Source organism: Cheilinus undulatus, linkage group 3 (genome assembly GCF_018320785.1).
Source record: "Cheilinus undulatus linkage group 3, ASM1832078v1, whole genome shotgun sequence".
NCBI lineage: Eukaryota > Metazoa > Chordata > Actinopteri > Labriformes > Labridae > Cheilinus > Cheilinus undulatus.
Window position 1 is genome coordinate 54813745 of NC_054867.1, and position 9502 is coordinate 54823246.

Here is a 9502-nt window from a genome sequence, read left to right on the forward strand (position 1 = left end):
CATTTAAAGATGATGTAATCAAGGCTTAAGAAAACATCCCATTCTTGCTTTCAAAGACAATGTAATCAAAGCTTTGAATATCATTCTATCCTTGCATTTAAAGATGATGTAATCAAAGCTTTAGAAAACATTCCATTCTTGCCTTCAAAGATGATGTAATCAAAGCTTTAGATTACATTCCATTCTTGCCTTCAAAGATGATGTAATCAAAGCTTTAGAAAACATTCCATTCTTGCATTCAAAGATGATGTAATCAAAGCTTTAAATATCATTCCATCCTTGCATTTAAAGATGATGTAATCAAAGCTTTTAAAAAATACATCCTTGCCTTTGAAGATGATGTCAACATAGCTCATACAAAATATCATCCTTGCCTTTAAATATGATGTAGTCAAAGCTTTTACAGCATTCCAACCTTGCCTTTTGCATGCAGACCTGTCTGGGCCTGACTTGATTTTTGTAATGTAGGGGGCCCAGTCAATGTTTATTTAAAATCAATCACTGGGATTGAACCAAACCGTCGGAATCATTTCTCTCCAGAGAACTACTGGACAAACGATAAATCTAAATCCCCAAATAGCCACCAGTGCTCCATCAGACCTCAGGCTCCTTCCATTCTGATATCTGAACAAGTCTCTAGTCCAGGTCTGACCTCAGACTCCTTCCATTCTAACATCTGAACACGTCTCTAGTCCAGGTGGAACATAGATAAATAGAAATAGATGCTCACTGCTGTCATATCCTTTCTTCTGACTTTAATCAGATGAGTATTTTGGCACTTTTGTGGTTGTAGGAGGAATTTAAAGATTGTCAGGGTTTGTATCTGAGTGCAGCGTAATAAAGTTTCAGAATATCTGCGTTAAAATCCCCTAATGTTAAATCCAAGGACACGTTTGTAACAATAGAGTCAGTAAAAACTACTTAAATTCATGTTTTCATGAATATATGAATGTTGTGTTGTATTTCTGCCCTAACAGGACAACCTGGATCAGATGTTCAGTCTTTATTTCACACTGACCCACTTTAATTTTCACCTAAAGCTTTTTTTCTGAAACATGAAACAGGACGTAACAGCGTCACTGAGACTTTTAATATCCGTTAATGTGAATGTGATCTGTGGACAAAGGAGCTGTCAGCATGGAGTGTTTTTATTTCACCTGGAGGAGGGAAAGTTTGGGAAGCACAGAGATCCAGGACGAGTACAGGTAAAAGTCCAGGTGTATCCCAGTAAATTAGAATACCACGGAGAAGTTCATTTAATCACACATTTAAATTGAAAATGTGGTTGTAGAATATTGTGTAAAAGTCCAAGAAGAGGAATAACAGCTCCAGATATCTGTTCATATTAGGCTTAAAATAAAAACTGAATTCCAGAAGCTTACTGTGTTTTTTCAAACTTTTATTTATGCACGCATTTGATCTTTTCAATCAGCAAAGTTGATTTTTAGCTTTGTACAAAATCAAGGACGTTTCAGATCATCATAAACCAGCTGTGACTAAAGTTTTATAAAACAATCAATAAGTGAAGCCATTGATCAGATATTGAGAGTAACAAGTTCATATAAACCAGACAGACGGACTCATACAGAGAAGTTCAACATTTCTTTATTACACCACATTTACATCAGACGTTGCACATGCTCAGATGTTCACGGCCACACGCAGCACTTGCAGCTGTCGTCGAACACGGAGCCGGCGCCGCAATGCCTTATGTGGGTGATTCCTCCGGCGCACATGTAGAAGCTGTTCTTGTCATCGGGGTGGGGGTACAGGCCGTCGGGCTTGCCGTTGCAGAAGCCGGAGCCGGGGGCGTGGGTGGTGGCGGTGGTGGTGGTGGTGGGCGGGGAGGTGGTGCTGGCGCCGGGTCTAGGGGTGGTGGTGGGGGGCAGCGGTGGCAGCTCTGAAGGGACGAGGCAGAAGACGGTAGGGTGTTAGTGTTGACATATTTAACCATCAGCACAAAAAGGACGAAGAAATATTAACTTCATAGATTAGAGAGGTTTTTTAAAGGCATAAAAGCCTTTTAAGACGTATTATTGACCATCGGGTCACTGTTTCCCACCAAGGTGTTTTTTATTTCCTGCTTCACTTAGAAGTACAAGTTAACATATCTTTACTCACCAATATTCAGAAGTTTGCGGAGGTGGCTCAGCAGGGGGTGGGCGCCCTCCCCACAGAACTTTCCGCCAAAGTCATCCAAATCCAGAGCCCACACGAAGGCACCGCCAAACTTCTGCTCCTGCAGGTAACGCACCTGTGGAGATACAGAAGATCATGTAAATAACAATAATTAACTGAATTGTTGCTTATAAAACTAAAATTGGTCAAAACTTCCCACAGTTAGGATTTTAGGCCCCAACCTGGGATCTGGGTACCCATAGGGAGGCTGCAAAGATCTCATGTGGGGGCGCAGGGCCCTGTCTGCTCTGTTAGATGTACATTTATTTTTAAAATATCATGATTAGTAAAAGAATTATGTATGTATGTATTAGGGCTGTAAAAGCCACAACCTAAAGCCAGATTTACCACAGAAAAAAAAATACTGAAACAAATAATAAAAATAACTAAAAGAAATCAACATTCAAACAAGAAAACTAAACTGACCAGCATTAAAAACTGATAATATTAAAACTAATCAATCAACATTTAGAATAAATAAAATCTAAACTATGACAAAGCATTTCTACAAAAAATATTCTAAACTAACCAACAGTAAAACTAATAAAATTAAAACTAAACCTAACAAATTAACTTTTCAAATGAACAAAACAAGTAAACTAAACTAGCCAGCAGTAAAAAAATAAATAAAATAACATAAATTAAAACTTATAAATTAACATTCCAAATGAACAAAACAAGTGAACTTAGCTAACAATAAAAATGAAAAATAAATAAATAAATAAAACTAGAAATAATGAATGATGTTCAATGAATAAATTGACATCTTTTTTTGAAAGTGCTAAAAGTAAAATTTATTTTTAACACCATATATGGCCTCATTAGAATAAATCTGATCAACATTTTAGACTTTTTGTAAACCAACCTCCAGTTAGTGGTAGGTCAAACATGGTAGGTCAATTAGACCTGATAGATCTACGTAGAGTAAAAGATTTACCAGTACGGTCATGAGCCCTGATCTAAAGTTAAGAGGACATTTCTAATATGGCGACTGCCGGTGTTGGACTTCATAACTTCTCTTCAGAACCCAGTGATGACATCACTGAGCCTACGTCCATGTTGAATACAGACAGGTGAAGGGTTAACAGAGCGTGGATCTACCTTGTTCTCGTAGCTCTGATGGTTGTCGAAGCCGACCCACTCGTTGTTCTTAAAGGCGTATGGGACCATCTGGTCCTCGATCCACTGAACGCTGGCCCCCTTAATGAAGGTGCAGATCTAAAAAGACAAAATAAAACCATCTGTGAGGCTTCACTCTGGAAATATGCTTTAAGTTTTATCTGTTAGCTGCTAAATAAAGGAGCTAGCTCTACATCTTTACAATGAAATTTTTATTGGACCGGCCAACATCTCTCTTCTTTAATTTGTCTCCATGAAATACTGGTCCTGTTTCTGTCCTCAGAATCCTTTTTGATTTCTTGTGTTGGACACTAGTCACGTACGTCAGTAGAAACGAGGTGTCATGCTGCAGACGTACCTCATAGTATGCCCAGAATCCAGCTTCCCGTGTGAAAGGACCGGCTGCTGCGGGGCCGCTGGCTGGGGCTCCAATGCCCGTGTTTGAGGAGGTCAGTCTGAAGGTACGACCATAAGAGGCGAATCCCATCCTCAGCTTCTCCAGCGGGGTTCCGTTATCTCTCCAGTACTTCATGGCGAAATCCTGAGGCAAAGAGAAAAAATCCCACATGAAGGCAGAGGCTTTAGATGGAGCATTACGTTGATGAAGTCCAGCTCCCTGAAAGACAAGAAGGATATTGTTATGAGCAATTTGTGCACATTAAGACCGGTTCAGCCAATCAGGGATGTTGCTGGGACACTCTAGGATTGTGGGTAATGTACTACTGTTGGTTGTGATCATTGATTAATCATGTTTTTCTTAAAATGAGGTTGATTCCATTCTACATAGTGTCTTCTCCATGTCCATCTATCCTGGTTTCTCCTCCAGGTAGCTCTTGGAACTCAAACTTAAACGGTTCTAACATGATGGTCAAAAATCAAAGCGGCACAGACTGAATAATGCTGTGGCTGATTAGGGACAGCAGGAAAGAGGAGTGTGCCAGCTTATCCACCTCAAACTCTGGCTTTAGTTACTCTGTAAATCAAACTCTGGCTTTAGTTACTCTGTAAATCAAACTCTGGCTTTAGTTACTCTGTAAATCAAACTCTGGCTTTAGTTACTCTGTAAATCAAACTCTGGCTTTAGTTACTCTTTAAAACAAACTCTGGCTTTAGTTAGACTTTAAATCAAACTCTGGCTTTAGTTACTCTGTAAATCAAACTCTGGCTTTAGTTACTCTGTAAATCAAACTCTGGCTTTAGTTACTCTGTAAATCAAACTCTGGCTTTAGTTACTCTTTAAAACAAACTCTGGCTTTAGTTAGACTTTAAATCAAACTCTGGCTTTAGTTACTCTGTAAATCAAACTCTGGCTTTAGTTACTCTGTAAATCAAACTCTGGCTTTAGTTACTCTTTAAAACAAACTCTGGCTTTAGTTAGACTTTAAATCAAACTCTGGCTTTAGTTACTCTGTAAATCAAACTCTGGCTTTAGTTACTCTTTAAAACAAACTCTGGCTTTAGTTAGACTTTAAATCAAACTCTGGCTTTAGTTACTCTGTAAATCAAACTCTGGCTTTAGTTACTCTGTAAATCAAACTCTGGCTTTAGTTACTCTGTAAATCAAACTCTGGCTTTAGTTACTCTGTAAATCAAACTCTGGCTTTAGTTACTCTGTAAATCAAACTCTGGCTGTAGTTACTCTTTAAAACAAACTCTGGCTTTAGTTAGACTTTAAATCAAACTCTGGCTTTAGTTACTCTGTAAATCAAACTCTGGCTTTAGTTAGACTTTAAAACAAACTCTGGCTTTAGTTAGACTTTAAATCAAACTCTGGCTTTAGTTACTCTGTAAATCAAACTCTGGCTGTAGTTACTCTTTAAAACAAACTCTGGCTTTAGTTAGACTTTAAATCAAACTCTGGCTTTAGTTACTCTGTAAATCAAACTCTGGCTGTAGTTACTCTTTAAAACAAACTCTGGCTTTAGTTAGACTTTAAATCAAACTCTGGCTTTAGTTACTCTGTAAATCAAACTCAGTGGACTTGGCCTCAGCAGCGTAGGCTTGGACCAGCTCCTGCAGGAATTAAAGAAAGATGAATGGAGTTAGGGTGGAGGTAGAGAAGTGTTTGAGGAGGTCAGTCTGAAGAGAAACAGCGAGTTCATAAGAGGCGAATCCCATCCCTGCAGAGCAGAGTGAAGCGCTGCTTGTCCTCTGGAGTACTTCATGGCGATATTCCTGAGGCAAAGAGAGAAAATCCCACATGAAGGCAGTGAGCTTTAGATGGAACTTGATGGATGACTGGATGAACTTCTGACGGTTTGCAGCATTTGACACCATGATGGAGAACCTGCAGGAAGCATTCAGATCTGTTATCAGCTTCAAACATCTCTATGGTGCTAATGATAACAGCTTTTTAATTTTGGTGTTTAATGGTTTAAAAAAACAACTCACTGTTGTGAGCCAAAGTTCCATCCACCGACAGCCAGCAGGGTCTTCAGATGAGGATTCCTGTGAGCAGATAAGAGGATAAAGTTTATTAAGGTTTGAGTTTGTTATACAACATTGAAAAACTTGTGTTCAATGATTAATCATGTTTTTCTGTTAAAATGAATTGTTCCATTCTACATAGTGTCTTCTCCATGTAAAGTCTATCCTGGTTTCTCCTCCAAAAGGTTAGCTCTTGGAATTCAATTATTATGGTATTTTAAATACATGGAAAAAGCCCCAACATCCCCAGACTGAATAACATTGGCTGATTCTGCCTTGATGAGGAGTGTGCCAGCTTATCCATTACAAACTCTGCCTTTAGTTATCTCTGTAAATCAAACTCTGGCCTTTAGTTACTCTGTAAATCAAACTCATCTTTAGCTTACTCTGTAAATCATTACATCCTCTGCCTTTGATGATGTCATCTTTAAAACAAACTCTGGCTTTAGTTAGACTTTAAATCAAACTCTGCTTTGATGAAATCATCTTTTAATTACTCTGTAAATCAACACTCTGCCTTTGATGATGTCATCTCTGTAAATCAAACTCTGGCTTTAGTTACTCTTTAAAACAAACTCTGGCTTTAGTTAGACTTTAAATCAAACTCCTCTGCCTTTAGTTACTCTGTAAATCAAACTCTGGCTTTTAGTTACTCTGTAAATCAAACTCTGGCCTTTAGTTATGATGTAAATCAAACTCTGGCTTTAGACTTGTTAAACATTACATCCTTGGCTTTGATGATGTCATCCTCTGGCTTGTTACTCTTACATCCTGGCTTTAGTTAGACTTTAAATCAAACTCTGGCTTTAGTTACTCTGTAAATCAAACTCAGAGTATCATAGGCCTGCTGCCATTCCAGTCTAACCAGTACCCCTAGCTAAATCGTACATCAGTGTGTCCTTTTAAAGATTGCTTATGGCATCAGGAGGGAGAAAAGCGGTTAAAGGGGCACCACTAATTGTCCCCCATTTATTCTAACCAGCCTGTAGAGATACCAAACCTCGGTCAGAGAGCCACAGAGAGGATGTTGTCGGCTGGGTCTTTGTGTTTTTTGTGTGCATCTATAGTTTTGTATTCCCTTACTTGGTCTTGAGGGCGTTGAAGGCTTTGTAGAGGACGTCATCGTTCCACTCGTAGGTGACCAGCTCGTTGGCGTGGTTGATGATGGAGAAGGCGTAGATCAGGTGGGTGCACAGGAAGGGGTCCACGTTCTGGGGCATGAACTTCCCCTCCCCTGGTCTGTACTGGGACCAGTTGGTGAAGTAGCACACCATCTGGTTGGCAGTTCCTAAAAGACCAGCAAAAACTTTAGACACAAAAACAACCCAAAGACACTCGATCAAGACCTGAAATCATTTTAGAAATATTCAAAGGAGAGGATGTAAACTCACCCAGATGACACAACACCAGGCACAGGCCTGCAGAACAAACAGACACAGAGGAAACGCGTTCATGCACAGAATACATGCAAGAAAATGAATGTTGGACTAAAAGAAAAGACTAAAATCTGTGGACTAAAACTAGACTAAAACTAAAAAGGGTAGAAATGACTAAAATGTGACTTAAACTAAAATGCATTTCATTTAAGGACTAAAATTAAAAATAGCTGCCAAAATTAACACAGTTTTCAGTTTTCCTGTTTTCTGAAAAAAGTTCAATTTTCATTCTTGTTTTTGTGTTCTGTTAAAGAAAGGAAGCTCAAAGAATGGAAAACTAGTGATGTAACATTCTTTTTTACAACATCTGCAGAGGCCAGAAACAAAGATAGAATGTTACAACCCCACTGTTCCATTCTTTGATCTCTTTTTAATCAGAACACAAAAATGATAAAGATGGAAAATGAACCGTTTTGATTCATTTTGGAAACATGAAATGGGAATCAAAAACTTTACATTCTTTTTTACAGTAAATGGGAAACAGCTTGTTTCTTCATTTGTTTTTATATTTATTTGAAATTAAAAGTCGTAAATGACACCGTTCAAATACGTTTGTGCTTCTATGAAAGGTTTTCAGATTTAAGGAGGGAAAAGAATGTTCTTATTTCTGATCATCTAATCGTGTTATCAGGATCAGTACCTGCTAGAATTGTGAGTCTTGACATCTTGAATTCTTTCCTCACACCTCGGCTGGTTGGCTGTTACTGAAAGACAAAACAGAAGTGAAGATAAAATCCAGATAAGGATTAAAATCAGTCCAAAATACAGCCTCAGAGGGATAAAACAAGGATTGTGTTTCTATGGAATAAATGATACGGATGATTCTTAAATGAGGATTTATTCACACTAATATCACACTGGTTAGGCATCCCTTGTTAAAATAAACCCTCAGAATGAAGATTTCTCTGATGGCCGAATATAAAATATAAGAGAAGTTTAAAAAGGTTCACGATTCTCCTGAGTTAAAAACATGAACCCAAGCTGAAAGGTTATCTCTAAAATTAGTCAAATTAAATATTCAGATGGATATAAAATAAATATAATGACCTTATTTAATCAAAATAGAGATAAAAATAAAGATTCTGACTGAAATAAGAAAGAACAAACCAAAGACTTTATCTGTACTGAATACATATTAATATAAAATAGAGGCAGTATCACCCCTGACTGTCAGATTTCCTCAGTAGTGAACTCACCTTTGGAGCTGATGAGAGACCCGCCGCCGCTCTGCAGGCGTCCCCCTTTTATACAGAGGAGCCTGGAGGAGGGTCAGACGCTCCCATGAACCTCTGCAATAAATGAAATGATTATTAGACCATGTCTTTGATAAGACCGACAATAATTAAGCCAACTGAGCTTTTTATCACACCGTTAACACTGAGGCCTGCAGATCAGAGTCCTCATCATCCTGCTATCCTTACATAACACAAATCTGGGTTAATAATACACCATTAAACAGCTCCATCAGCCACATTCACACACATTTAAACCTTTATTTAACCAGTGGAATTATAAATCAGGAGCACTGGCCCGGGACGGTTCAGGTCCTTAAAATGAACTAAAGGGAGTTTTTATCACCAAAGATCTGTTCTTAGTCTTAGTTTAGTCTGCATCATGGAGACTTTAATCTGAGTTTACCCAATTCCAAAAAAGTTGGGTCACTGTGTAAAATGTAAATAAAAGCAGAAGTCAGTGATTGTGAAATCTCATAAATCCATATTTCATTCACAATAGAACATAAACAACAGCTCAGACGTTACACATCAAATGACATTTGACCCTTTAATAAAAAATATTAGCTCATTTTGGAAAGGATGCCAGCAAGACATCTCAGAAAAGTAGGAGCAGGGCCAAATTTACCAGGGTGTAGCATCCACTCTTCTTTTAACAACAGCCTGTAAACATCTGGGAAGTGAGGAGACCAGCTGATGTTTTGGGAGAGGGATGTTGTCCCATTCTTGTCTGATGTAGGATTCTAGCTGCTCTCTCTACTTTTCAGCATTGATAGTTCCTTTGCAGATGTGTAAGCTGCCCACGCCATAGGCACTAATGCAACCCCACTAACTTCAACTGAGTAGTCAGCACTCAAAACTTTGATTGAAATACGCAGATATTGGCAGAAGTTGGTCAAACTGGCAAAAAAAAAGGCATATCAGATAGTAAAATGTGGTTAAAATGGGAAAATTGTGCATAGAAAGTGGTAAAATGCAGTTAATAGTGGAAATTATGGGTCAACAGAGGCAACATTTGGCTTATTTGGGAAGAATTGGTTTAGATGTGGCAAAAACAGGCAGGCAGTGTTACTCAACCCTGCTCAACCAAAGAGCCAAGCTGTTGAAAAT

At 38.4% G+C, this 9502-nt stretch overlaps 1 pseudogene; it reads right to left on the reverse strand.

The window, feature by feature from the left end:
- Positions 1 to 1454: 1454 nt before the first annotated feature.
- Positions 1455 to 7825, reverse strand: LOC121506979 (annotated as a pseudogene).
- Positions 7826 to 9502: the final 1677 nt, after the last annotated feature.